Genomic DNA, 8,423 nt, shown 5'->3' with positions numbered 1-8,423 from the left:
CCAGAACATCTGAGGAAACACGGCTAAAAGTGCCCAAAAAGGTGCTGATGCCATCTTGATTTTAACGCAGGTGACACCGAGGAATGCGTTGGGGCAGAGATGGTCTATGGACAGCCAATACAGACGCCTTGGGGAACAAAGCCCGCACCACCAGTAGGGATGGATAATGGTGGGTAATGAATAAGCAAATATTAGAGACACTGATAGAGAGCGACACACATACCCAGACAGACACACACACACACACACACACACACAGAAACACACACAGGCATAGACAGAGAGAGACTCTGACAGCGAGAGAGAGACAGAGAGACACACACAGACAGTGACACACACAGAGACACAGAGAGAGAAAGACACACAAACAGACAGAGAGAGAGAGACAGAGAGAGAGAGAGAGACACACACACACAGACCCACACAGAGAGAGACACAGACAGAGAGAGAGAGATAGACAGAGAGAGAGACACGGACAGAGAGACACGGACAGAGAGACACGGACAGAGAGACACGGACAGAGAGACACAGACACACAGAGAGACACAGACACACACACACACAGACACAGAGAGAGACACAGACATAGAGAGACACACACACCCAGGCACAGAGACAGATACAGAGACACAGACAGAGAGAGACACACACACATACCCGGACAGACAGACACACTCACACACAGACACAGAGAGACAGATATATAGACACAGAGAGACAGATATACAGACACAGACACACAGAGAGACACATACAGACAGAGAGAGAGACACTGACAGCGAGAGAGAGACACACAGACAGAGAGAGAGACACACAGACAGAGAGAGAGACACACAGACAGAGAGAGAGACACACAGACAGAGAGAGAGACACACACACAGAGACAGAGTCAGACACAGATACAGAGACACAGACAGAGAGAGACACACACACAGAGACAGAGTCAGACACAGATACAGAGACACAGACAGAGAGAGACACACACACACATACCCAGACAGACAGACACACTCACACACAGACAGAGAGAGACACACACACATACCCAGACAGACAGACACACTCACACACAGACACAGAGAGACACACACACACATACCCAGACAGACAGACACACTCACACACAGACACAGAGAGACAGATATATAGACACAGAGAGACAGATATACAGACACAGACACACAGAGAGACACATACAGACAGAGAGAGAGACACTGACAGTGAGAGAGAGACAGAGAGGGAGAGACACAGACAGAGAGAGACACAGCGAGAGAGTCACAGACATACACACAGAGACACACACAGACAGACACACACAGACAGAGAGAGACACACAGACACAGAGACACACACAGAGAGACACAGAGTGACACAAAGAGAGAACAGACAGAGAGAGAGACACAGACAGAGAGAGAGACACAGACAGAGAGAGAGACACAGACAGAGAGAGAGACACAGACAGACAGAGACACAGACAGACAGAGAGAGAGACACAGAGAGATAGAGACACACACAGACTGACAGAGAGAGACCCCTTGGTTGTGCACTTAACTCCCTCATCTCTCCTGGCAGGATCTCATCACCTTTCCTACCCGTGGACCATGACATCTGTCTGCTCATCCTCCTTCCTGAGAATGGTGTGAACTCTACCCTAGAAACCCCACAGCAAAGAAAAGGGACCCTTCGGCCCTTCTCGTCCATGGTGAAATATCATTCTGCCAGTCTCATCGACCTGCACCCAGTCCCTAACCCTCCTGACTTCCCACATCCATGGATCTCTGCAATTGATTCTTAAAACGTAAGAGTTTGAATGTTAAATGGCAGACCATTGAGGAGTGTTGTCAAACAAAGGGATTGAGGAACTGTGGTACAGAACTGCCCGAAAGTGGAGTCCCTTGTAGAGATGGGGGGGTGGGGGGGAGTGAAGAAAGCTTCTGGTATTTTGGCCTTCAGAAATGAGAGGATTGAGTGCAGGAGTTGGGAGGCCACGAGGAAGTTGGACGAGGCATGGGTGAGGCCAACTTGGGAACGTTGTGTGCCGTTTGGGTGGCCGGAGGAGAGGAAGGATAGGAATGAGACAGCGCGTCGAGGAGAGGGACAAGAAGGTGGTCTGGCTTTCGGGGTTTGAGTTCCAGGGGAAGGTTGGACAGGCTGGGACTTTATTCCCTGGAGCGTAGAAGATTGAGGAAGATTTGAAAATTGTGAGGGGGGGGCGGATCGTGTCCATGGGGACAGGCTGTTTCCAAGGAGAGTGGGAGAGATTCAAAGAGGAGGACATGGATTGAGATTGAAGGGGGATTTTCTTCCCTCAGAGGGGGGTGGGAGCGTGGAATGAGCTTTGGGCCAAGGTGGTGGAGGTGGGATGGACTGGAATCTTGGGGGGGAATGTGGGGCAGGTCCTGGTGTGGAAATGTGCAGCCTGAAGGGGAGATGGACTGGAGGCCCGAGGCAGCTCTCGGACCCTTCCCCAGTGGGACGAGGTTCTCAGGAGAGAGGGGGCTCCAAAGGGCTGGACCTCGAGCCCTGGGGCTCCATCCAGGTGCTCGGGGTGGTGGAGAGGAGATCCCGTGGAGGGGTGGATCAAGCTCTCGCGAGAGCAACCCCTGATGGCTGCCATGTTGTTGATCTTTCCCGCCTTTGGAGGAGTTGGTCGCGAGCGGGAGGGGGAGAGAGGTTCGTTTCGGTTCCTCACGGGCGGGAATCGGGGCATTTTGGGAGCGAGACCAGGGAGGACGGAGATTCCACGGGTCGCCCTTTGGGTCTGGAGCGGCCGGAGCTCGGAGGGGAACGGGCAGGGGGATGGTTGTGAGGTGGGGCCGGGGTACCGTGAGGGAGTTTGGGTCGGGGTGGCTTTAGGGTGTGTGGTAGTCGGGGACCCATGAGGCTGAAGGGGGGGGGGTCGGGGTCCGTGAGGCTGTGGGGGGGAGGGGGATCCGCGTGGCTGAGGGGGATCGGGGACCTGCGAGGCTGAGGAGGGTCGCCGACCACGAGGTTGAGGGGGGTCGTAGCCCGCTAGGCTATGGGGCGTAACGTCCCGCGAGGTTGAGGGGGGTCGGGGCCCGCGAGGCTGAGGGGGGAACGCTCCAACGAAGCTGAGGGGTGTCGGGGCCCGCGAGGCAGAGGGGGCTCGGGGCCCGCGAGGCAGAGGGGGGAGAGGGACGGGGACCCAGAAGGGTGAGGGGTTCGGGGACCCGGAAGGGTGAGGGGGTCGGGGACCCAGAAGGGTGAGGGGGTCGGGGACCCAGAAGGGTGAGGGGGGTCGAGGACCCAGAAGGGTGAGGGGGGTCGAGGACCCAGAAGGGTGAGGGGGACCCGCCAGAGGGGTGTGGGAGATTTGCCAGAGGAGTAAGGGACACGCAAGGCTGTGGGGGCCAGGGATCCTGCGAGGCTGAGGGGGACGTGTATCCAGAAGGTTGAGGGACACGCAAGGCTGAGGTACTCGTGGAACCAGAAGGGTGAGGGGAATGAGGACCCAGAAGGGTAATGGTGATCAGGACACAGAAGGGTGAGGGTGATCAGGACCCAGAAGGTTGAGGGTGATAAGGACCCAGAAGGGTGAGGGTGATCAGGACCCAGAAGGGTGAGGGTGATCAGGACCCAGAAGGGTGAGGGTGATCAGGCCCCAGAAGGGTGAGGGTGATCAGGACCCAGAAAGGTGAGGGGGGACGGGGACCCAAAAAGCTGAGGGGGGACAGGGACCCAGAAGGATGAGGGGGAAACGGGGACCCAGAAGGCTGAGGGGGAAACGGGGACCCAGAAGGCTAAGGGGGGACGGGGACGGGGACCCAGAAGGCTGAGGGGGGGACGGGGATGGGGACCCAGAAGGCTGAGGGGGTCGGGGATGGGGACCCAGAAGACAGAGGGGGGACGGGGACCCAGAAGGTTGAGGGGGGGACAGGGACGGGGACCCAGAATGATGAAGTGAGTCGGGGACGAGGACCCAGAAGTCTGAGGGGGGACGGGGACCCAGAAGGCTGAGGGGGGACGGGGACGGGGACGGGGACCCAGAAGGCTGAGGGGGGACGGGGACCGAGAAGGCTGAGGGGGGACGGGGACGGGGACCCAGAAGGCTGAGGGGGGACGGGGACGGTGACCCAGAGGGCTGAGTGGGGACGTGGACGGGGACCCAGAAGGCTGAGGGGGAACGGGGACGGGGACCCAGAAGGCTGAGGGGGGACGGGGACGGGGACGGGGACCCAGAAGGCTTAGGGGGGACGGGGATGGTGACCCAGAGGGCTGAGTGGGGACGGGGACCCAGAAGGATGAGGGGGGAAGGGGACGGGAACCCACAAGGCTGATGGGGGACGGGGACCCAGAAGGCTGAGGGGGGAAGGGGACCCAGAAGGCTGAGGGGGGGAAGGGGACCCAGAAGGCTGAGGGCACGGGGTCCCAGAAGGCTGAGGGGACACGGGGACCCAGAAGGCTGAGGGGGGACGGGGACCCAGAAGGCTGAGGGGGGACAGGGACCCAGAACGCTGAGGGGGGACGGGGACCCAGAAGGCTGAGGGGAGAAGGGGACCCAGAAGACTGAGGGCACGGGGACCCAGAAGGCTGAGGGGAGACGGGGATCCAGAAGGCTGAGAGGGGACTGGGACCCAGAAGGCTGAGGGGGGAAGGGGACGGGAACCCAGAAGGTTGAGGAGGTACGGTGACCCTGAAGGCTGAGGGGGATGGGGATGGGGACCCAGAAGGCTGAAGGGGGGAGGGGACGGGGACCCAGAAGGTTGAGGAGGTATGGTGACCCAGAGGGCGGAGGGGGGACCGGGACGTGGACCCAGAAGGCTGAGGGCACCTGCGAGGCTGAAGGTGGGGGTGGGAACCCGGTTGCTTTGGGGGATCCGTATGGTTGAGGGGATCGGAGAACTGCGAGTGTGAGGGGGACCCGTGAGGTTGAGGGAGTCCCGGCCCCATGGATGGGAATGAGCAGGAAGGGGTGCTGCTCAGTGGGACGAGAATATCAGTTCACCACAGACTGTAAACTTTCAGTTCTGTAATGAGACGTCATTAACTATGACACCGACAGCCCAACCCTCTTTCTCCCAGTTTCACTGCAGACATTGGAAGACGGTCCTCTTTAAAATAATTCAAATACCCCTGGGCGCGGACCCGCCGAAGCCACAAATTAGAATCTGCATCTCAGATGGTGAAGTCTTCAGATTTTTCTTTAAAATATTGTTTACATTGTAAAACCATTTGGAAAGTGTATTAACATATATTGCAATGTTCAATTCAAAAGGAAAAACTAGCACTAAGCAAGGTTAAAAAAAAACACACAGGAATCAAGTGCCATCATCTTGGAGATGGATTTCACAGTGACTAAGGACAAGATTTGTTCTTGTCTCTACCTGTGCACACACGAGGATGAGAGCAGTGTTTGAGATGCTCTAGCCAGAAAGAATTCCGATCCATATTCCCACGGTTTTATTCCTCGTATTTCAGATTGAAATAGCAGAGAATGAGAATCCAGGCAAAAGGACAGACCCCAGACCAAGCAACAATTTGAGCAGAAGGATTTAGTTCCACCGGTAGAGAGAGAGAGAGAGTGGAAGGATACTGTCAGAATGCCCATAGGATTTAACCTGTTTAAAAGCAGGTGGCACAAATCTGTGCAGAGGGGCACAATTTAAAGGCGATTGCAGATGTTTGATTGGGAAGCTGCAGGAATTGAGCCCATCAGAATGAAGTAAATGCAATATCCAGAGAGAGAAACCTTGGGCTTTTCTCTGGAGTGATGCAGGAAGCTCATAGAGTGTTGGATTTCAGGCAGAGCTTGGTGGAGGAGCAGGCAGTGCTGAGGAAACACAAGGCTGCTGAAGGACTTGTAGAAAGAGAACGTGCAGAAGGCTGCGGGTGCCTGGAGTGCATGGCCGGGCAGGATGGTGTGGTCTGGAATGATAGGGACCTTTAACATTTAGACAGGCACATTGATGCAAGAAAAATAGTGGGTTTACGGGTGTGAGGGGTGAAAGGTTCAGTTTGTAGTAGGTTTGATCAGTTGTCTTGTGACACCAATACCCCTGAGCAAAAATCTCTACAAAAGTATGGACACCGCCCAGGACATCTCAGGTAAAAACCCGCCACATTTGAGAACATTTGCAGGGAACGCTGCTGTCAGAGAGCAGCAGCAATCAAGGATCCACATCACCCGCTCTGTTCTCACTGCTCCCATCAGGAAAGAGGTATAGCCAGGTTCAGGAATAGCTGCTACCCCTTCACCACGAGACTCAACACACATTCAGGGATTCATTTAAAGACTCTTCCTTTTGCACTTTGAATTTTTTCTCTCTCTATTGCAGTTTGTTTTCATATCCACATTTTCAGAGATTACAAGTAGATGAGTCCAGTTGGGGAAACTTGGTTTTGGTCTATATAATGGTTACATTCATCCCCTTTTATTGTTCATTTATATTAGTGTCTGGGCCCCTATGTGGTCCAGGTACAGCTGACATACCTTTACTAAAGGGTCACGTTTATGTGATTTTTTTTTCCCGTAGGTAACAGCAGTTCATTTCCACAGCCCAGCGTACTATCGGACATCCAGTTGATCGTGATACATCTTTTCACGAAGGCCAGTGCTATTTTTATAAATGAGATTAGATATTTGGTCAAGTTGTCGCTTGTTTCCATGAAGATATTGCTCCAGGTCTCACGTGGAGGCCACTCCTGTGATCGTGGTTAATTTTTCTGTGCTTTCTTGCCAAAATGGCCTCACTTTCACGCACGACCACGTAGAAAAGTTTAATGAAGCTCATCATCCCATTGGTCTTCATTTTGGTTGAAGCACAGCATGCAGATTTTACAAAGCAGTCTGAAACCCTTTTTCCACGGGAATCCCAGTTCATTGGCCATGCAGTGTCTCAGGTTAGGAAGCCCTTGGTGCCATTTCCACTGGGACACAAGATTGCTTTTCCACTGAACACAACTCATCCCCGGGGAGCGGAGTGTTCTGCCTTCGACTGGAAACAGGTGATTCTCTGCTGTCTCTCTTTCACTGGTTTTACCATCAGGCCGACGTCGGCAAACGCCGAGGATATGAGTAGGGTTAGAGGTGGCGTGAAATGACATCGTTTGACACTGGCATTTGGACAGTGTCCCTTTTCCACTGGACCCTGTCCCAGTAAATTCCTGGAATTGGCCATGAGGGGCTGTACTTTTGAAGTTGAAACACTTTGCAGAGCAAAGTCTTGGAATTTAATTTCTTCAACTATGTACGCTATTCTGGCGCTCCATCCTGTAGGATGTAGATGGTTCCTTTCATAGCACCTGAATCAATTCCTGACTAATCACAGAGCACTTCTGGTGTAGGGATTGCTTCAAGTGGAATTTGAGTTTGAGAGCATTTTGAAAACCACAGGTCTAAGTTATAGGGAAAGGTTAAGCAAAATTTTTATTCTGCGGAGCATAAAAGGTTGAGGTTGGATTGGGTTGAGGTATTTAAAATTATTGGGGTATAGATTTGACGTGGGTTGAGAGAAAGGGGCAGAAGTTTCGAGGAAATGTGAGGGGGGGACTTTCACTCAGAGTGGTGGGTGTGTGGAATGGACTTGCAGATGAAGTGGAGGAGGCAGGCTCAATATTAGCTCTTAAGGAAAAGTTGGATATGTATTTGGACAGGAAAGGAATGGAGGGTCAAGGGGCGAGTGTAGGTCAATGGGATTAGGTAGGACAAAGTGTTCGGCGTGGACTCGAAGGGCAAAGTTGGCCTATTTCGATGCTGTAATAGTTAGAGAGGTAAAACGTGTATGTGAACATTTTGGGTCCAGTGACCATAGATTAGTTTCCAATCAATTATGGATAAGAGTGGGGTCTGCTGCAACAGCACCACTCAATCAATGCACCGGACACAGTTAATCAGGAAAGATGTTTATTCAGACTTGTTCCTCTCTTAGGTCTCTTGCCCACGACCTTACCAGAGAGAGGGGGATCTTTTTCTCTTCTATCCATCAGTGACTGGTGTCATCCTCTGTTCTGCTAATATTTCAAAACAGCACTGAGCCCACGTTAAATGTTCCACTTGAAACTCAAACATGTTACAGACTAAACCAAGCCAGTCATCTTTGCTAAAATTAATGATGAGGGAGAAAATGAAGGGAATAGAAAGCAAGGGAGTAACAGGGAGAGGATGCAGAAAATAATGCAGGCTGAATGAGAGGGGAAAGAAATCAGGCTTCAGATGATTAAGGAAGACGAGGCGAAAGAAGGAGACCCTAGGACACTGCCACCCTATGTTGAGAATGAGGACTCAAAAGATTCCTTGTGGGCAAGGCTATCTGCATGTGCTTCCCAGCAGCCACCGTGACCAGTCCTGCATCTCACTTGATTCAATAAAAGGTGGTTTCAGACTTGGCTCTGACGTAAACAATTTGCTCATTTTCAAACCAACTTTCCTCCCTCCGTCATTGACGGCCGTGACACTGTGCACG

The sequence above is a fragment of the Narcine bancroftii genome, unplaced genomic scaffold, assembly GCF_036971445.1.
Source record: "Narcine bancroftii isolate sNarBan1 unplaced genomic scaffold, sNarBan1.hap1 Scaffold_293, whole genome shotgun sequence".
NCBI classification, from domain to species: Eukaryota; Metazoa; Chordata; class Chondrichthyes; order Torpediniformes; family Narcinidae; genus Narcine; species Narcine bancroftii.
The sequence above is the reverse complement of the archived record's forward strand: the minus strand, read 5'-3'. Positions refer to the sequence as shown.